This window comes from Protopterus annectens, chromosome 5.part0 (genome assembly GCF_019279795.1).
Source record: "Protopterus annectens isolate FY-2018-M chromosome 5.part0, PAN1.0, whole genome shotgun sequence".
Classification (NCBI taxonomy): Eukaryota; Metazoa; Chordata; order Ceratodontiformes; family Protopteridae; genus Protopterus; species Protopterus annectens.
Genome location: NC_056735.1, coordinates 100,447,981 through 100,470,657, shown reverse-complemented (window position 1 = coordinate 100,470,657; position 22,677 = coordinate 100,447,981).

Below are 22,677 nucleotides of genomic sequence, written 5' to 3'. Positions count from 1 at the left end.
CTGGGCTCAGGCAGATGCTGCCTGACATTATACCTCAACACGGCCACATGCATTTATTCCGGGCTCAGGCAGGTACTGCCTGACACCATACCTCAACATGGCCACACCATGTATTCTGGGCTCAGGCAAGTACTGCCCAACACCATACCTTAACAAGGCTCCAAGCATGTATTCTGGGCTTAGGCAGGTACTGCCCAACTCCATACCTCAACATGGCCACAAGCATGTATTCTGGGCTCATGCAGATACTGCCTAACACCATACTTCAACATGCTTACAGCATGGATTCTGTGCTCAGGCAGGTACTGTCTGATGCCATACCTCTACACAGCCACAGCATGTATTCTGGGTGCAGGCAGGTGCTGCCCGACACCATACCTCATCAATGCCTAAAAGCATGTATTCTGGGCTGGGGCAGGTACTGTCTGACCCCTTACCTTAACATGGCCACAAGCATGTATTCTGGGCTCAGGCAGGTAATGCTGACACCATACCTCATCAATGGCTACAAGCATGTATTCTGAGCTTGGGCAGGTCCTGCCCGACACCATACCTCAAAATGGCCACAGCAGGTCTACCCACTATCTCCCCCAAGAAACTAGAATTTTAGGTGAATTCAATATTGACTAGCAATCCTGTTCTGGCAACCATCCAACCCATCATGTAAACCTTCATGGCTTCACCCAACTAGTCCAGTCACCAACCAGGATAAATAAAAACTCCAGCAAGCACACTACCCTGGATTGGGTACTAGTCAGTAAAAGACCCCAGTCATATATAACAGGCTGCTTATAAGATAGCCTCAGTGATCACTCCCCAACATTCCTACTCAAAAAATACCTATACCAAGCTAAACATGTCATCTACCGTCAAATACATAAAATACTAAACTTTAACCCACTCACATTCATCTCATCCCTCAAAGAATGTAACTGGCATCCTCTAAAGTACCACAGTCTTGATGATGCAGTTGAATTTTTTAATACTACCTTCCTGAGCATCCTTAATTACCATGTCCCCATAAGACTTTCCAGAACCAAAGCACAACCCTCCCCATGGCTAATGAAAACCACTAACTCAGAAATGAAAAACAGGGATAAAGCCTAGGAGCACTGGTGCAAAACCAAAACCCTCTCAACTAGACAGAAATTCCTACAACTACGCAATAGAGTCAAAAAGCTAATAAAACAGGACATATTCCAATACTACCAGTCTGCCCTAAACTCCTCCCAACACAGCCCCAAACAATTCTGGTCCTCCATAAACTCCATCCTCTACACAGGTAAAGTCAGTACCCCTCCTCCTTACATCCCTCACTTCTCCGAAAATATTGCTACCTCATTCAACACACACTTCACACAAACCATACTATCACTAGCTAAACAACACAATCCCCCCTCCCCTCCAACCCACACCTTCAACTAGTAATCTCCCTACTGCCTTCTCTTTTTCTCCTGTACCTACCTCCAACGTAAAAAAACTCTTAACTAAACTTAAGCCCACCAAATTAGCAGCAGACAACCTCCCAAGTGAATACCTACAAATCGCAGCTAATGATCTGGCCTACCCAGTATTCATCTTGATTAACTAATCTCTGTCAGAAAGTTACGTTCCTACACTATGGAAAGTATCACATATTATTCCCTCCACAAAGGCAGCCCCTTCACAGAACAAACCAATTACCGCCCCATAGCTATTCTCTCCCCACTCTCCAAAATAAAAGAGAGATACATACACTCTTAGGTCTCACACTACCTCCTTACTAACAACCTCCTTTCCAATACTCAGCATGGTTTCTGACCAAACCATAGCACCACCACTGCCTTACTCTCCTTTACTAACACTATCCTTCAGCACAATAACAATGGCTATCCCTCCTCTGCTGCTTTCCTAGACCTATCTAAAGCAATTGTCATGGTCCCATACAAACAACTCATCTCTGTCCTCAATAACCTATCCTTCTCTCAATCAGTCACCAACTGGTTTCAGAGTTACCCGTCTGACCACCAACAATCCATTGTATGGCAGAATGACATATCTCCCCAACTACCTGTCTCCACGGGGGTTCCCCAAGGATCCGTCCTTGGACCCCCTACTCTTCTCTGTTTTCACCAATAATCTAGCCTCTGCCACCAAACATGGCACACTCATACAATACGCAGATGACTCAACCATCATCTGCTCAGCCCATTCCCTACTCAAACTGCAAAAAGTCACACAGGAAGCCTTTTCCTCTTTTGAAACTTGGTTATCCGATGCCCAATTAATACTCAACCCAAACAAATATAAACTACTCATCTTCCAACCCACCAAACATATTCAAAACAACTCACTTTAACATCACAGCAAAAGACAACATCACTATATACCCAACTGAACACACCAAATTGCTAGGAGTGGAAATATACAATAAACTAAAATTTGACATTCACATATCCATGACCATAAAAAATGTCCACAAAAAACTAGGAGCATTATACAGAAATAAGCAACTTCTCACCAAAGCAGCAAAGATTTCTATAGCAAATTCCCACCTTATCTCCACCCTACTTTATGCCTCTCCAATATATACCAACCTAAGGCAATGCGATCTAAACAAGCTAGAGACCTGCTACAACAAAATCACCAAATTCACCACAGGGCATCCTACTGTAGTCACCACTGTCTCTCACTTGCTGAACTGGGCTGGCTTGAACTCCCTCACCTCATTCAATGGTATCAACTCTCACTCGCCCACAAACTGGCAAGCCATCCACTAAATGTACCATCCCTCCAGAATCTACTCCAGCCCTATTGCACCACCAGACCGCTAAGATCCAGCAACAAAAATCACCTGCAGATCACTAAAGCCAATAACTCTGCTGGTGAAGCACTATTCTCTTGCGCCATAGCCAAATTATGGAACTCCCTCCCACCCACAATTACCTCTGTACCATCATGCACCCACTTAAAAACTTTACTAAAAGCGCACCTAAAAACATGCTGGCTATGGCCTTACAACTTCCAATCTGATATCACCCACGCCATCCAACCACTACCTTTCTTTCCACCCTACTAACTACCTTGGTTATAGCAAGCTCGGATGCTCATAAGCTTAGTACTTATTATACAGCAGGAACTTCTTATTGTAACATTTGTTAATGTCTCTTATGTACTTCGCAGATAAAGATTCCAGTTGTCTACTGATGTACTATGTTCTTAATCTGTAAATATGTTTGTAATGAATTGCTATGTTAATCAAATTGTTAATCGCTATGTAATCCAATGTAACCACTGTCTGTTTATTTTAACTGTGGAGCTTTCCTCCCCGGGCCTCCGCTGAAAATGGACCTAAGTCCAGTCGGACACTCCCGGTCAATAAATGTAAATAAATAAATAAATAAATGTATTCTTGGCTCAGGAAGGTACTGCCTGACACCATACCTCAACATGGCCACAGCATGTATTCTGAGCTTGGGCAGGTACTGCCTGACACCATACCTCAGCATGGCCACAGCATGTATTTTGGGTACAGCCAGATACTGCCCAACACCATACCTCAACATGGCCACACCATGTATTCTGGGTTCAGGCAGGTACTGCCTGACACCATACCACAACATCACCACAAGCATGTATTCTAGGCTCAGGCAAGTACTGCCCAACACTATACCTCAACATGGCCACAGCATGTATTCTGGGCTTAGGCAGGTGCTACCCGAGACATTACCTTAACATGGCCACAGCATGTATTCTGGGCTTGGGCAGGTACTGCCCGACACTTTATGTTAAAATGGACACAAGCATGTCTTCTGGGCTCAGGCAGGTACTGACTGACTCCATATCTCAACACGGCCACAAGCATGTATTCTGGGCTTGGGCAGGTACTGCCTGACACCATACCTCATCAACTGCTACAAGCATGTATTCTGGGCTCAGGCAGGTGCTGCCCGATACCATACCTCAACATGGCCACAAGCACGTATCCTGGGGTCAGGCAGGTACTGCCCAACACCATACCTCAACATGGCCACAGCATGTATTCTGGGCTCAGGCAGGTGCTGCCCGACACCATACCTCAACATGGCCACAAGCATGTATTCTGGGCTTGGGCAGGTACTGCCCAATACCATACCTCAACATGGCCACAGCATGTATTCTTGGCTCAAGCAGGTGCTGCCTGACACCATACCTCAATACGGCCACAAGCATATGTTCTGGGCTCAGGCAGGTACTGCCTGACAACATACCTCAAAATGACCACAGCATGCATTTTAGGCTCAGGCAAGTGCTGCCGAATACCATATGTCAACATGGCCACAGCATGTATTCTGGGCTTGGGCAGGTACTGCCTGACACCATACCTCAGCATGGCCACAGCATGTATTCTGGGCTCAGGCAGGTACTGCCCGACACCATACCCCAACATGGCCACAGCATGTATTCTGGCTTAGGTAGGTACTGCCTGACACCATACCTCAACATGGCCACAGCATGCATTCTGGGGTCAGGCAGGTGCTGCCCAACAGCATACCTCAACATGGCCACAGCACATATTCTGGTGTCAGGCAGGTACTGCCTGACACCATACCTCAGCATGGCCACAAGCATGTATTCTGGGCTCAGGCAGGTACTATCCATCACCATACCTCAACATGGCCACAGCATGTATTCTGGGCTTAGGCTGGTATTGCATGACATGTTGTGTAGCTTGCAGTTTGCATATTTGAGTAGCCACGCTGCTTATTACACACAAGTGGGCAATAGTGTTTGCTTAATTGTGACATTTATGTGCTGTTACTGACCCCTGGTAATATGGTTCTAAGTTGGGCATGGGATACTTGTTCAGCTGGTGTGTGATTTTGCGTATATGTGAGATTCACTAGAGCCAGATATGAGTAATTTAGTTTTATTGGTATTTAATAAAAGATTTGAGTGTTTAGGACAATGTTCTAGGTTTTGAAGATTAAGCTGTAAGGAATGATACAACTGACTGATGGAGTGCAGATAACTCTGGAGTCATCACCATATTTGTGCTAATGTGGCATCAGGAATCAGCATGCATGTTATTTGCAAAGATACTGAAGAGAGTTCATCAAGTATTGAGCTTTGTGGAATACCTATATTTTTAGGCAGAAAAGTAAAAATTGCTTGTGACCATTTTGCTGCTTGTTGTTGATTAGATGGTCCACTTTTAATTAATTCTGATTTGTTGTGTGCCAGATCCATATAAGCCAGTCTTTATAAAACAATAGTTTGAGAGATGGGACTGCTACATATTTGCAAAGGGACTGCTGCATATCTGCAAGTCAAGCTCCACTCGAGTAACTTGCACCGCAACCTCTACCTGGTCTGTGACATCAATAGGACTTGCTGGCAGGACAGATTTGTGCCCCAGAGACTCCCCTTTTGTGGAATAGACTCCCTCTCCACGTAAAACAGAGTACCTCATTAACCCTTTTTAAGTGCAACCTGGATAGCTGGATGGGGAACTGAAAAATACACCCCTGGGATTCCACCTGTGTCCCTGCTGGACAGTGGCATAGGGTGCTGACTTGTTGGAAAATGGGCTGAATTCTTCGCTAGGCTTGTAAAGGACTTGGGACCAATAGCCTAGTAACTTCCTATGATCCTATTGTATCAAATGCCTTAGATATGTCTTATTTTGTTATGAATAATAGTGTTTAAGGTGCAGAAAGAGCAGTTTCAGTTGTGAATTCATGTTGAAAACCATGTTGTATAATTGGTAACAAAGTATTATATAGAATTAGCTGTTGCACCAGTTTATAAATATGTTTTTCAGGTATTTTAGAGATGGATGATAGTATGGCAACAGGTCTTAAATTACTAATGGAATTGTCTTTTCCTACTTTATGAAGAGGTATTATATAACTTTGCTTCCATAGGACTGAAACATAAAGTTTCACTTGTGGATCCATTTATACATCTCACAGTATAGTCGGCTGATTGTGGTAAGAGTGTGGAATGACTGCTGATGGAACAGATTTTTGTTAGTTGAGGGGACAAAATGGCTTCCACATGTGTTTGGTGATGGAGGTTAGTGCACAGTTTGCGAGCGGGAACTGAAACAGATGGTTTCAGGTTTTGAAATGGGTTTACTTTTTCTGCGATTGGGACTTAACAGACGAGACACTTGTCAGAGTGAGTAAGGTGTGTGTGTGTGTGTGTGTGTGTGTGTGTGTGTGTGTGTGTGTGTGTGTGTGTGTGTGTGTGTGTGTGCACGTGCATGTGTGCGTGTGTGTGTGTGTGTGTGTCTGTCTATGTGTGTGTGTGTGTGTGTGTGTGTGTGTGTGTGTGTGTGTGTGTCTGGATGTGGTCTGTGTTTCATTTAGATGTATGTAGTAGCAGACTCTACTTCAGCTACTAAAAGATAACTGTTTCCCTGCTCCCTTTGGACTTGCTTGCCCTTCTAAACTCAGCAAATAAGTCAGCTGCTTGCCCTTCTCAGTTATTTAAGCAGAGAAGCACTCCTTGCGTATATTCCTGATAACAAACACATTTTGTCCATCACTTTTCCTTACAAGGTATAATGATATAACAAACTGAAATTCGCCATGGAAGCTGACACTCATCCTCTGTATACCAATTTGTATGATGCAGCAGGCAAAACATTTATATTCTGTTACACTATAATTTCCTTAATTGCTTTGTTTATAATTTGTTGATCCAGTAAGACAAAGGAGGTAAAAGTGGTGACAGAAAAGTGTTAGGCCTAACAAAATGAGCTACCTAGGTTAGCACATTCTTTGTCACGGGTTGTGTAAATTGAACCCTGATATGCTTTATATTGTTCCTTACCTCAGCCTGCTATGAATCACTGTCACTCTGTTCTTTTTCGTTTTCATGAAGTTAACAGCAAATTAGGTGACACTATAGGGACTGTGTTGGAATCCAGCAGTTTTAACTGTGTATAGTCCTAGGAAAATATAAATGTTGGATATTTCTTTTTTATTTTTAATTTCATTATAGTCATGCTAAGAGCCTGCAGAATATATGGCATTTCCAATAGAAAGTTTTCTTAAGAAATTATTAAAACAGACTACACTTATTGCTTTCGGGACTTACTTTTATTTTTTGTCTGGATAAAAGAGAATATTGTCCAGGTTGTTTAAATCTATGGCGAGGAAATTGAGATTCTTTCTTCTTTCTGTGAATCTGAATTTTAAGCATAGATTATTAAAAAAGAATTCATTGGTAAAAAAATAAAAATGCCAATTATTACTATATTTTCATGTGTGACATTTAGTAAAAGAACTTATAATTTGTAAGTTCAGAATTTAGCATAAAGTACTTTTTCTTATTAATAGCTTAACTTTCCCTCATACTTGTTCAGTTCCTCAGAAAATCTATGGTTTCTGTATTTTTGTGTCCTTGCAAAGACAGTAGTGCATTGATGCAGCGGTAGCATTGTTGCCTGATAGCTACATGTTCTCTGGTTTGATTCTTGGCTGGGGTGCCTTACCTTCTGTGTGGAGTCTGTATGCCCTCCCTGTTTTTGTTTCCTCCCATCTTACAAAGACGTGTCTGTCTGGAGTGTTTCTCCCTGGGCCTCTGCTGAAAATTAGCTTTTGTTCCAAGTCAGACTTTCCTGGTTAACAAATGTTAAAAATGACACGCATTTAAATATCAGACTTCATATTCTTCAGAAAGTGCATGGTAACACAAACGCTTTTATTCTAGCAATTTTCTAAGTGTATTAGATGAATATTTGAAATTTGTCCCTATTTTTGGGACTGTATTCCCCCATTATTGGCTTCATCCAGGTTCTGTGCTAAGGTTGAGCGCTATGGTAAGAACTGAATATGTCTGGGGGCTATATCCCCCCATTACTGGCTTTGTCTGGGTGTTTTTTTGCTAAGAGGTTGAGAGCTATGGTGAGGACTGAATTCACCGAATGTTTGGGGGCTGTATTCACCCATTATTGGCTTTGTTTAGGTGTTTTGTGCTAAGAGGTTGACAGTTGTGCTATGGTGAGAACTGAATTCACTAAATGGTAGCCATTTAAGTTTCCGTCTTCCTCTTTCACAAAACAGCTGATTTGGCATAGTGGTATGTTGCTCTGACTGTTTTGAATAGGGTCCCCTGGGTTCAAGACGTGGCAGTGAAATGTATGGTGGTAAGGCAGCATTTTATTCTAGCAACTTTCCAACATTATACAAGCAATGTTTAAAATGTGTCCCTGGTTTTTGCCCCCCCCCCCCAATAAATTATGGCTTTTTCCAGATTTCTTGTGCTGCAAAGTTCAGAGATACAGCTGAGTGTCGAATAGATTTTACAAGGAGCTGAGAGCTGCAGGGGAACAAAAGTTTAGTGCTGCCTATGCTTGGTCTGCTTGCATTGTTAATAGCACAACAGGTAGTGTACTTGCTTTTGATGCTGAAGGCTGTGGGTTCTACTCCCACAGTATGTAGATGCATTGCTGATACTGTACTGTGTTGTAAAGGGGGTGGATGCTGCAGTCCTTTCTGGCAAAGATACCCGGTAACTATGAACCTGTTATCAGTTTGCTATCCATTCCCTGTTGCGGTATTACTAGCTTATCATTTTTTTAATGCATACAACAAAGGCAATTTATTCTTCAAGGGCAACAGGCACTTTATTGTAGATGAAACAGTGACATATAAAGTTGTTTGCTAGCAGCAACCTCTTTATTAGTTACAGATTTCTTTAATGTGGATTTTACTACTTCAGAGATTGTGCATATTTACTGATACTGGTGGACTATAGAAGGTTGAGTAGACTTTTTATGATGGAAATGTTCTGAATTGGGCAGTTTTGTCATTGGTGTATGCATTTTGTTTCATTGTTTTCTGGAAAAATGTTCAAAACCATAAACTTAAAATGCCCTCTAACAACTGTACTGTATTGTACAAGGAATATAATGTAATACAGTCAGGAAGGTGTATCAAAGAGCATGTGTATGTTTCATGTTCAAGGGGCCTATGATTTTGAAAACAGTCCAGAGTTAATCTTTATCTGTCACTGGTATTTTCTTTGAATGTGGGTTTCAATGCTGTTTCAATGCTGTTTCAGACATCATAACCTTCAGAAAAATGCATGCTAATGCAAGACCTGTTATTTTATCAACTGTCTTAAGTTTATACAAGAGCAATTTTCAGTAGTGTTTGTATGTTCCCCAAATATATTTGGCCTTGTTCAGATTCCCTGCATTAGGAGGTTGAGAGGTATGTGCAAATCACTTTGTAGAATTTGGAATATCCAAACCTCTCTATTGTCCCCAATTTTAGCTCAAAATGTTGCTCTCCCCTAATAATCCCTCTTCAAAATGGCAATTTTGGAAGAAAACATGGAGGGTTTACAATTATATATAACTGTAATGATCAGAGTTATTACTTTTATTTCAGAAATGCATGTAGATACTCTTATTTTGTTAGCTGCTCCAGTTAACAGTGTTAATATTAAAAAGGTGTCCCTTTTTTGAAAGGTTCCCAGCTGTATTGTGTGGCAACTTTATATTTTTGCATCACATTTTTGGTCTGTTTTTCATAAAATTGTGGTTTTCTGGCAAATTAGTGGCAAATCATTAAAGACTGAAGTTAGAAAATAATGGCAGACATTTGAGTTTCAGATTTCATACCCTTTAGAAAATTCGTACTAATGCAAGACCTACAACTGTTCTATTATCTAAGTTAATAAGAGCAGTATTAAAAAATTGTCCTTATTTTTGGGCCTGTGTCCCACTTTTAGTTCTATGTATGGCTTTGTCCAGATTTCTTGCTCTGAAGTTGAAAGGTATGAGTGTCAGAGCCATCACCGTCAGCTAGAGACATTTCAAATTGTGACATATTTGTTGCACCCCACTCCCCATTGTAGTGGCTCTGGATGTGTCCAAGGAAGGCAAGGAGTAGTTATGCAGTGTAAGTGTGCAGAGTATTCCCCCATCCAAGGTAGACCACAAGTACGACCGTGGCTTTTCATCTGTCCTTGATTTTGCAGAATGTTCTGATTTTCTGTCATATGTTATACTGTTGATTTATGCTTCTTATTATTCAAGAAATGCATGCTGTCACAGTGCCCTGTTGCTCTGTTTAAGTAGCAATGATTTAATGACCATCAGGTAAGCTTGTCGGAGATTGTAAGATGCAAGTAAGCTTTAATAAGCATACTGGTAAAGAATTACCAGCATTGAAAGCCTCTCCATTGTTGCCATGCCAAGAATATTTACATAACTAGATAACGTATAAGCCTTAGGTATTGAAATGCATATGGCAGTATTTGTAATAAAGGACAGGATTACAGTATTTTCAGAAGCTCATTACATTTGTTGGAGACTTGCAGTCATCTTTTGTTGGAGACTTGCAGTTATCTTTGCAGGCTTACCCGTAAACTAAACAGAATGCCAATCTATCATGTGCGGTCCATAACTTGTCAAGGAATCCTTTAAGCAATTTATCTTGAGCTTGTTTCTTGCTTGCTGTTCATTTTTTACTTTGATCATGTCTTCCCCATGAACCAAGTAGATAGTTGTGTCAGGCAGTAGGTCTTTTTTGGATAAGAAGCAAATATTGTCTGTATAAGAAGTAGGCTGCATACCTCTCAGCTGCCCAGGTTTTTTGCAGAATGTCCAGATGTTTTGCCCCATATTCTTCCTAAAAAGGATTGAAGTTGCTAAATAATGACAGACATTTGAGTTTTAGATGTCATATCCTATAGAAAAATGCATACTAACATCATCATCATCTTCTTTCAGTCACCACAGCAGATCATCTGTTTCCATTTCTTCCTACACTCTGCATCTTGCTCTGTCACACCAACCACCTGCATGTCCTCTCTCACCACATCCATAAACCTTATCTTAGGCCTTCCTCTTTTCCTGTTACCTGGTAGCTTCATCCTTAGCATCTTTTTCCCAATATACTCAGCATCTCTCCTCAGCACATGTCCAAACCAACGTAATCTTGCCTCTCTGGCTTTGTCCCCAAACCTTCCAACCTGGACTGACCATCTAATATACTTATTGCTAATCCTGTCCACCCTCATCACACCCAGTGCAAATCTTAACATCTTTAACTCTGTCACATCCAGCTCAAACTCCTGCCTTTTTGTCAGTGCCACTGTCTCCAACCCATATAACATAGCTGGTCTCACTACCCTCTTGTAGACCTTCCCTTTCACTCTTACTGGTACTCGTCTGTCACAAATCACTCCTGACACTCTTCTCCACCCACTCCATCCTGCCTGTATACTCTTCTTCACCTCTCTTCCACACTCAGCGTTACTCTGAACAATTGATCCAAAGTATTTAAACTCATCCACCTTCGTCACCTCTACTCTTTGCATCCTCACCATTCCTCTATCCTCCCTCTCATTCACACACATATATTCTGTCTTAGTCCTGCTGACCTTCATTCCTCTTCTCTCTAGAGCATATCTCCCTCTCTCCAGGGTCTCCTCCACCTGTTCCCTACTCTCACTACAGATCACAATGTCCTCTGCAAACATCATAGTCCACGGGGACTCCTGTCTGATCTCATCTGTCAACCTGTCCATCACCATTGCAAATAAGAAAGGGCTCAGAGCTGATCCTTGATGTAACCCCACCTCCACCTTAAACGCATCTGTCACTCCCACCACAGACCTTACCGCTGTCACACTACCCTCGTACATATCCTGTACCACTCTTACATACTTCTCTGACACTCCTGACTTCCTCATACAGTACCACAACTCCTATCTAGGCACCCTGTCATATGCTTTCTCTAAGTCTACAAAAACACAATGCAACTCCTTCTGACCTTCTCTGTACTTCTCCATCAACACTCTCAGAGCAAACATCACATTTGTAGTCCTCTTTTCCGGCATGAAACCATACTGCTGATCACTAATCATCACATCCCTTCTTAACCTAGCTTCCATTACTCTTTCCCATAACTTCATGCTGTGACTGATCAATTTAATCCCTCTGTAGTTACTACAGATTGGCAGATCACCCTTATTCTTAAAAATCGGTACCAAAACACTCTCTCCATTCCTCGGGCATCCTCTCACTTTCCAAGATTTCATTAAACAATCTCTAGTTAAAAACTCCACTGCCATTTCACATAAACACCTCCATGCATCCACAGGTATGTCATCTGGACCAACAGCCTTTCCATTCTTCATCCTCTACATAGCTATCCTTACTTCCTCCTTGCAAATCTATTGTACTTCATGATTCACTATCCCCACATCATCCAACCTTCTCTCCCTCTCATTCTCTTCATTCATCAACCCCTCAAAGTACTCTTTCTATCTCCTCAACACACTCTCCTCACTTGTGAGTATGTTTCCCTCATTATCCTTTATCACCCTTACCTGCTGCACATCTTTCCTAGCTCGGTCCCTTTGTCTAGCCAATTGTTACAGGTCCTTTTCTCCCTCCTTAGTGTCCAACCTTTTATACAACTCTTCATACGCCTTATACTTAGCCTTCGCCACCTCTCTCTTTGCCATGCACCTCATCTCCTTATACTCCTGTCTACTTTCTTCATTTGTCTGAGAATCCGACGTCTTCTTTGCAAACCTCTTTCTCTGTATACTCTCCTGTACTTTCTCATTCCACCACCATGTCTCCTTATCGCCTTTCCTCTGTCCAGATGTCATACCAAGCACCTTTATAGCCGTCTCCCTTACTAGCTCTGCTGTAGTTACCCATCTATTTGGTAACTCTTCACTGCCACCCAATGCCTGTCTTAACTCATCCCTGAACTCCACCTCACAATTACCCTTTTTCAATTTCCACCATTTGATCCTTGGTGCTGCCCTCACACTCCTCCTCTTCTTCCTCGTCATCCTACAAACCACCATCCTATGCTGCCTAACTACACTTTCCCCGGTCACCACTTTCAGTCTCCAATCTCCTTCAAACTGGCCCTCCTACATAAGATATATTCCACCTGTGTGCATCTTCCTCCACTCTTGTATGTCACCCTATGCTCCTCCCTCTTGTTAAAATACATATTCACCACAGCTATGTCCATCCTTTTTGCAAAATCCACTACCATCTGACCTTCTGCATTCCTTTAATACCATACCTACCCATCACTTCGTCATCCACTCCTCTGTTTCCTTCACCAACATGCCCATTGAAATCTGCTCCAATCACGACTCTCTCACCCTTGGGTACAGTCATCACCACTTCATCCAACTCAATGCAATGGTTTTCTTTCTCATCCATCGCACACCTAACTTGTGGAGCATATGCACTAACAACATTCATCATTACACCATCAATTTCCAGCTTCATAAACATCACTCTATCCGACACTATTTTCAACTCCAAAACACTCTTAGCATACTGTTCCTTCAGGATAACTCCTACGCCATTTCTCCTCCATCCACACCATGATAAAACAATTTGAACCCACCTCCGATACACCTAGCCTTACTCCTCTTCCATCTGGTCTCTTGCACACACAATATACCAACCTTCTTTCTGTCCATCATATAAAATGCATACTAACATAAATCCTGTTATTCTAGCAATGCTCTAAGTTCATGAGAGCAATATTTATAATCTGTCCCTATTTATGTTGGGCTTTGTCCAGATTTCTTGCAGAGGTTGAGGTGTGTAAGAGAAAGTGAAATGTCCTATTTAGAGTTAGCAGGTGGAATTTATTTTCAAGTGTATTTTCAAGGAATTGTGAGCTTCAAGGGAAGAGAAGTTTACTGCTGCTCATGATAAGTCTGCTTAAAATGTGCAACTGTTTTGTTTAGTAAATGGTATCATTATTGTGGTATAGAATTTTAAAGCAGTGTTAGTAGTACAGCAGGTAGCTTACTTGCATCTTGATTCAGAGGGCTATAGGTTCTACTCCCACAGCATGTAGATTTGTATTTTAAGGGGGTGGAGTGCTGCAGTCCTGGCTATGTCCTCCTTTGGATGAGATGCCTAATAACTATGAACTTGTTTTTCAGCTTACCACCCATTCTGTATTGCAAATATACCAGCTTACCATTTTTAATGTAACATAGGCAATGTATTCTTCAAGGGCAGCAGGCACTGAATTTGTTGATGAAATGCTGAAATATAAAGTTGTTTTCTAGCAACAACCTCTTCATTAGTTTCAGATCTCTATAATGTGGAATTATTCAGATGACATTTACTTCTGCAGAGATTGTGCATACTGACTGACATTGATGGATTGTAATGACAAAAGTTTAAGTGGCCTTTTATGGTTGAAATGTTTTGAATTGGGCAGTTTCATTACTGGCTCATATGTTTTGTTTCATTGCTTGCTGGAAAAACATTTTCTGAGATTTAAAAAAAGTTCAGTTACAGGCTTGCTGTTCTTTTACTGTTTGTAAGTTTCTGTGATGCCATTTTTTGCTTGGGCTAAAGCAAAGTCTCTCTGTTGGTCAGTGGCAGTGAAAAATATTGAGCAGCCTGCCTGCCCCCGTGGGAGTGGTTACTGACTTGAAACTGTAGTTTTATTGGCCATTTTGGGTCAATTCCAAAACTCCTTCATCTTCCTCTCTTAAAACCTGGTTGCCTCATGGTTTTGGCGTCTTTTCAGGCTTGTTGGCTGTTGGTGAAGCACCCACCAAGAGGAGAAAACGCTGAGAGAAGGAAGGAGCCACTTTTGAGACTTTAAGTATTTTTCCTCTGTTTATTTGCTAAGTTTTTCTGCATAGCCACCTATTGTGAGCATTTTCTGGTTTGTTAAATTTGATTTCTGCATTAGTAACTGTATTTAGAGCACAACCTACAGCTGTTTACTGAATTTCCTGTTTGCACTTATTTTTAAAATCGTTTTTGTCTCAAAACTTGCATTTTATCTGTCTTTGGCCTAGCACTCTTGTGTGGGGTCATTTAGTGCACTGTTATAACTTGTTGATACTTGTTAACCTCTGCTATCTCTGAAAAAACAAACAAAACAAAAAAAATCTTGCTTTTTCCCACTTTTCTGAGATTTAAAAAAGTTCAGTTACAGGCTTGCTGTTCTTGAACTGTTTGTAAGTTTCTGTGAGGCCATTTTTTGCTTGGGCTAAAGGAAAGTCTCTCTGTTGATTAGTGGCAGTGAAAAACATTGAGCAGCCTGCCTGCCCCCGTGGGAGTGGTTACTGACTTGAAACTGTAGTTTTATTGGCCATTTTGGGTCAATTCCAAAACTCCTTCATCTTCCTCTCTTAAAACCTGGTTGCCTCGTGGTTTTGGCATCTTTTCATAGGTTCATAGGTTCATACTAGGCTATCTGCCCTAGGGCATTTATAAGCCTAGCCAGAGTTGTGTGGCTTTCACCACCCCTTAGGTTGAAGAATACTATACTCATTAGTTTGCCGTGCCTCTGTCCAGCAGTGATACAGAGATCATTCCCAGGGTAAACCTACGATCTCCCATCCACTGGTCAAGATTCCTCTTGAACAGATCCAGCGAGGTGCTCTGTCTCACATGGACCGGGATTCTGTTCCACAGCATAGAGAGTCTCTCTGGGTGATGAATCTGTCCCTCCAGCACATCCTATTTATATCCGTGTTGAGGTTTAAGTCTCTTGCTCTTGTGGCTCTGGTGGATTTGGATTTTTTGAGGTGGAGCATGTCCATTAATTCCGGGTTGGACATGGCCTTGTATGTCAGGCACAGGTCACCGCTGAGCAGACGGTATACGACTGAATAGAGCTGGAGTTTCTTCAGTCGGGCAGCATATGGCATATTTTTGAGCCCCTTCATCCTTTTGGTGAGGAACTTTTGGGGTCTTTCCAATTGCTGCAGGTGTCGGGTAAGATACATTCCGAATGGGGCATTGTACTCAATCATTGGTCTGATAAGTGAAAAGTACAGGGGAACAATGACCTCCCTTGATCTGGATGTGAATCCCTTCATAATCAGATGGGCAATGTAGAAGGTCCTCCTAACCACTTTGGCAATGTGAGTGTCAAAAGAAAGGTTACTGTCAACTTGGGTCCCCAGGCCACTGATAACCTCTTCTGTGCTTAATGGATTGCCACCTATGTGGTAACTTGGGGTTACCTTGTTTTTACCAAAGGGCATGACTATACATTTTTTGGCATTTAGCTTAAGGCCATGGCTCTGGCACCAGTTATCCATTTCTATGAGACCTCTCTGAAGGATATCTGTGTCTGATGGATTTTCAACTATGGCGCCCAGTTTGCAGTCATCTGTAAACTTTGTCAGCCACAATCCTCCTATGTTTGCCTGCACTTCTGAAAAGTAGATGCTGAACAAGAGGGGGCCCAGGACTGAGCCCTGTGGGACACCGCTTGTGACCGGCTTGGAGTCTGACATGGCACCAGCAACTCTAACCCTGTGGGTTCTGTCCTTGAGCCAGTTTGCAACCCATCTTGTGACATATGGGTTTACATTTAAGCTGGTGAGCTTTTCTATGATATCCGAGTGGGGTATTGTGTCGAAAGCTTTTGCAAGGTAAAGGTAGGCTGTGTGAACTGCCTTACCCTCATCAATGGCCTTGGTGACTGTTTCAAAAAAGTCGACCAAGTTCAAGAGGCATAATCTGCCCTTGACAAAGCCGAATTGGGTAGGATCCAATGTCTGTAGGTCCCCTATGTCTTTATTTATGAGTTCCATTATGATCCTCTCCATAGCTTTGCAGACCAGGCTTGTTAAGCTTATGGGGCAGTAATTACCAGGGTCCGTAGAAGCACCGCCTTTGTGGAGTGGGACCACAGTTGCAGTACGCCACTCTTTGGGTACGTATCCTGTGGTAAGGCTAAGATTAAACAGCAGCCTTATGTGTGGGTTTAGTTCCTCATTGAGTTCATGTAGCACACAGCCGGGGACACCATCCGGTCCCATTGATGCTGTGTTTTTAGCTTTAGAGAGAGCAGCTCTCACCTGGGCATTTGAGATTATTGGGAGGCTACACTCTGCTGGGATAGATATTTCTCCTTTTGGGGGGGAGGGAGGGGAGAAATTTTCACTGAACCTGTCTGCCAGTATGTTTGCAATGTCTGTGGGTTCAGTGATTTTTGTATCATTTTGGACTAATTCTGAGCATATCTGGGAGTTTCCACCCAGATTTCTAACATAGCTAAAGAAGGCCTTATGATTGTCTTTTGAGTCCTTGGCGATTTTTCTCTCAGAGTTGGCCTTGGATGATTTTATGAGTGATTGTAGTTTTTTACTAGTATTGATCAGAGATGTCTTCCCTTTTAGGGATTTTGCTCTATCTTGTAGTAGCTTTCTCCTCTTGTTGTAAAGTTTGTTTATGGCTGGGGTCCACCAGATCGGGCGCTTGCCTTTGGTGGAAAGGGTCTTGATTTTATTTGGGATTGCTTGATCCATGCAATCCTGAAGGTGCTCGTAGAAAGCATTTGTAAGGGATTCAGCAGCATAGGTTGTGGTTTCCAATGGCTCAGGGGCCTTGAAGGATACCACACCAGTCTTAAGAAGTGTGAAGTTGGCTTTTGAGAAGTTCTTCACTGTGGTCTTTTTTGTTGGGGGTGGGGGCAGGATGTGGATCTCCAGTGAGATTAGTTTATGGTCTGATCTCACCAATGAGGGATATACTTCTGGTGTGGAGCATTTTGTCCCCATGTTTGTGATGATCAGATCTAGTATATTTTCACCTCTTGTGGGAATGGTGACAAGTTGTTCCATAGCATTTGAGTTTATGAACTCCAGGAACCTTTGGGCTAGAGTATTGGGGCTTGAATAATGTTCCCAGTCTATGTTTGGGTAGTTGAAGTCACCCAATATGATGGTGTTTGGAGAGACATTTATACTCTCCAGTGTCTTCAGGAAGGCTGTGTGGGGTTCCTGAGTTTGAGGGGGTGGCCTGTAACATGCTACAAACTGTAGAGCAGTTTTGCCTATGGTTAATTGCACCTGAATGGTCTCTGATGCTTCGTGAGTTGCCACCAGCCTGGAGGTGTGGGTATCCTTTATGAATATGGATACACCCCCTCCTTTTGTGGTACGGTCCGGGTTTTAGGGCCAGAACGCATGATATGAGGTAAAACCTGATAGTGCCGGGGTGCTCTCAGGAGCCTTGAACCAGGTTTCAGTCACAGCACAGACATCGATGTTCTCCATACTGAGGAGGGCTTTAAGGGCGTGCATCTTGAGATTTTGACTTCTGGCATTGAGCAGCATTACCCTTAGTTTTTTTCCATTATTGTTTTCTAGGGCGGTGGGTTTAGAATTTGAGCCTTGTCTAAAAAAGGCACTATGGGGTGGCAAGAGCCTTTGCCAATATCCGGAAACCCAGGGGTGACAGGTGCAAGCCGTCCCTTGCGAAGCAGCGTGGCTTGTCAAGCATGTCATTCCAGGCAGACAGACATTGGATCCCCTTAGAATGACACCAGAAATTAAGCCAATTATTAAAACTGATCATTTTGTCTCTGTATTGTGGCATCATTCTTGGTGAAGGTAGGATACTGCTCAGGGTCAGGGTCATACCAGCCTGGGCTACATATTCTGAGAGCTCCTTTATGTCTCTTTTCATGTAGCCCAGGGAGGTACGTCTCAGGTCATTCACACCAGCATGGACAATGACTGAGTCATACTTGTACTTGCTGTGGAGTGACCTGAGTGCTTGTGTTATGTGGCGGATTCTAGCGCCCGACAGGCAGCTTACTGTGACCCTCTCCTTGTTCATTCTGGTGAGTGAGACATCAGCGTGTCTGACTATGGAGTCACCTATGACAAGTGTGTCTGGCATTGTGTTTGGCCTTAAGGGCTGTGACTGATTTGCACACTGATTTTGTGATCTATGTGTTGCTTGTGCTATGTCATGAGGTGGCAGTTGTTTGGGTGTCTGCTTTGGAGGCCTCTGCTGTTTTGGTAGATTTTTGATCAGTGCCTCCGAGTATGTCTTTGTGTGTTTATGTGTTTGATTTGTAGTTGTGATAGTTCTATGTGAGACTGGGTTTATGGTGGGTGTGGTTACCTTCTCCTCCTGTCTGGTTTTGCCAGTCCTGAGTTGAGAGAGAGCTCAGCCTCCAGTTTGGCTATATAGTTGCATCTCTCGCATGTATTTGTGTTTTGTGGCTTGTTGGATGTTGGTGAAACATCCACCAAGAGGAGAAAACGCTGAGAGACGAAAGGATCCACTTTTGAGAATTTAAGTATTTTTCCTCTGTTTATTTGCTAAGTTTTTCTGCATAGCCGCCTATTTTAAACATTTTCTGGCTTGTTAAATTTGATTTCTGCATTAGTAACTGTATTTAGAGCACAACCTAGAGCTGTTTACTGAATTTCCTGTTTGCACTTATTTTTAAAATTGTTTTTTTCTCAAAACTTGCATTTTATCTGTCTTTGGCGTAGCACTCTTGTATGGGGTCATTTACTGCACTGTTATAACTTGTTGATACTTGTTAACCTCTGCTATCTCTGAAAAAACAAAAAACAAAAAAATCTTGCTTTTTTCCCACTTTTCTGAGATTTAAAAAAGTTCAGTTACAGGCTTGCTGTTCTTGAACTGTTTGTAAGTTTCTGTGAGGCCATTTTTTGCTTGGGCTAAAGGAAAGTCTCTATGTTGATCAGTGGCAGTGAAAAACATTGAGCAGCCTGCCTGCACCTGTGGGAGTGGTTACTGACTTGAAACTGTAGTTTTATTGACCATTTTGGGTCAATTCCAAAACTCCTTCATCTTCCTCTCTTAAAACCTGGTTGCCTCGTAGTTTTGGCATCTTTTCAGGTTTGTTGGCTGTTGGTGAAGCACCCACCAAGAGGAGAAAATGCTGAGAGAAGAAAGTAGCCACTTTTGAGACTTTAAGTATTTTTCCTCTGTTTATTTGCTAAGTTTTTCTGCATAGCCACCTATTTTGGGCATTTTCTGGCTTGTTAAATTTGATTTCTGCATTAGTAACTGTATTTAGAGCACAACCTAGAGCTGTTTACTGAATTTCATGTTTGCACTTATTTTTAAAATCGTTGTTTTCTCAAAACTTGCATTTTATCTGTCTTTGGCCTAGCACTCTTGTGTGGGGTCATTTAGTGCACTGTTATAACTTGTTGATACTTGTTAACCTCTGATATCTCTGAAAAAACAAAAAAACAAAAAAAAATCTTGCTTTTTTCCCACTTTTCTGAGATTTAAAAAAGTTCAGTTACAGGCTTGCTGTTCTTGAACTGTTTGTAAGTTTCTGTGAGGCCATTTTTTGCTTGGGCTAAAGGAAAGTCTCTCTGTTGATCAGTGGCAGTGAAAAACATTGAGCAGCCTGCCTGCCCCCGTGGGAGTGGTTACTGACTTGAAACTGTAGTTTTATTGGCCATTTTGGGTCAATTACAAAACTCCTTCATCTTCCTCTCTTAAAACCTGGTTGCCTCGTAGTTTTGGCGTCTTTTCAGGCTTGTTGGCTGTTGGTGAAGCACCCACCAAGAGGAGAAAACGCTGAGAGAAGAAAGGAGCCACTTTTGAGCTTTAAGTATTTTTCCTCTGTTTATTTGCTAAGTTTTTCTGCATAGCTGCCTATTTTGTGCATTTTCTGGCTTGTTAAATTTGATTTCTGCATTAGTAACTGTATTTAGAGCACAACCTAGAGCTGTTTACTGAATTTTCTGTTTGCACTTATTTTTAAAATCGTTTTTTTTCTCAAAACTTGCATTTTATCTTTCTTTGGCCTAGCACTCTTTTGTGGGGTCATTTAGTGCACTGTTATAACTTGTTGATACTTGTTAACCTCTGATATCTCTGAAAAAATAAAAAAACAAAAAAAAAATCTTGCTTTTTTCCCACTTTTCTGAGATTTAAAAAAGTTCAGTTACAGGCTTGCTGTTCTTGAACTGTTTGCAAGTTTCTGTGAGGCCATTTTTTGCTTGGGCTAAAGGAAAGTCTCTCTGTTGATCAGTGGCAGTGAAAAACATTGAGCAGCCTGCCTGCCCCGTGGGAGTGGTTACTGACTTGAAACTGTAGTTTTATTGGCCATTTTGGGTCAATTCCAAAACTCCTTCATCTTCCTCTCTTAAAACCTGGTTGCCTCGTGGTTTTGGCATCTTTTCATAGGTTCATAGGTTCATAGGTTCATACTAGGCTATCTGCCCTAGGGCATTTATAAGCCTAGCCAGAGTTGTGTGGCTTTCACCACCCTTTAGGTTGAAGAATACTATACCCATTAGTTTGCCGTGCCTCTGTCCAGCAGTAATACAGAGATGATCCCCAGGGTAAACCTACGATCTCCCATCCACTGGTCAAGATTCCTCTTGAACAGATCCAGTGAGGTGCTCTGTCTCACATGGTCCGGGATTCTGTTCCACAGCATAGGGAGTCTCTGGGTGATGAATCTGTCCCTCCAGCACATCCTATTTATATCCATGTTGAGGTTTAAGTCTCTTGCTCTTGTGGCTCTGGTGGATTTGGATTTTTTGAGGTGGAGCATGTCCATTAATTCTGGGTTGGACATGGCCTTGTATGTCAGGCACAGGTCACCTCTGAGCAGACGGTATGCGACAGAATAGAGCTGGAGTTTCTTCAGTTGGGCAGCATATGGCATATTTTTGAGGCCCTTTATCCTTTTGGTGAGGAACTTTTGGGGTCTTTCCAATTGCTGCAGGTGTCGGGTAAGATACATTCCGAATGGGGCATTGTACTCAATCATTGGTCTGATAAGTGAAGAGTACAGGGGAACAATGACCTCCCTTGATCTGGATGTGAATCCCTTCATAATCAGGTGGGCAATGTAGAAGGTCCTCCTAACCACTTTGGCAATGTGAGTGTCAAAAGAAAGGTTACTGTCAACTTGGGTCCCCAGGTCCCTGATAACCTCTTCTGTGCTTAATGGATTGCCACCTATGTGGTAACTTGGGGTTACCTTGTTTTTACCAAAGGGCATGACTATACATTTTTTGGCATTTAGCTTAAAGCCATGGCTCTGGCACCAATTATCCGTTTCTATGAGACCTCTCTGAAGGATATCTGTGTCTGACGAATTTTCAACTATGGCGCCCAGTTTGCAGTCATCTGCAAACGTTGTCAGCCACAATCCTCCTATGTTTGCCTGCACTTCTGAAAAGTAGATGCCGAACAAGAGGGGGCCCAGTACTGAGCCCTGTGGGACACCGCTTGTGACCGGCTTGGAGTCTGGCATGGCACCAGCAACTCTAACCCTGTGGGTTCTGTTCTTGAGCCAGTTTGCAACCCATCTTGTGACATATGGGTTTACATTTAAGCTGATGAGCTTTTCTATGATATCCGAGTGGGGTATTGTGTCGAAAGCTTTTGCAAGGTCAAGGTAGGCGGTGTGAACTGCCTTACCCTCATCAATGGCCTTGGTGACTGTTTCAAAAAAGTTGACCAAGTTCAAGAGGCATGATCTGCCCTTGACAAAGCCGAATTGGGTAGGATCCAATGTCTGTAGGTCCCCTATGTCTTTATTTATGAGTTCCATTATGATCCTCTCCATAGCTTTGCAGACCAGGCTTGTTAAGCTTATGGGGCGGTAATTACCAGGGTCCGTAGAAGCACCGCCTTTGTGGAGTGGGACCACAGTTGCCGTACGCCACTCTTTGGGTGCGTATCCTGTGGTAAGGCTAAGATTAAACAGCAGCCTTATGTGTGGGTTTAGTTCCTCATTGAGTTCATGTAGCACACAGCTGGGGACACCATCCGGTCCCATTGATGCTGTGTTTTTAGTTTTAGAGAGAGCAGCTCTCACCTGGGCATTTGAGATGATTGGGAGGCTACACTCTGCTGGGATAGATATTTCTCCTTTTGGGGGGTGGGAGGGGAGAAATTTTCACTGAACCTGTCTGCCAGTA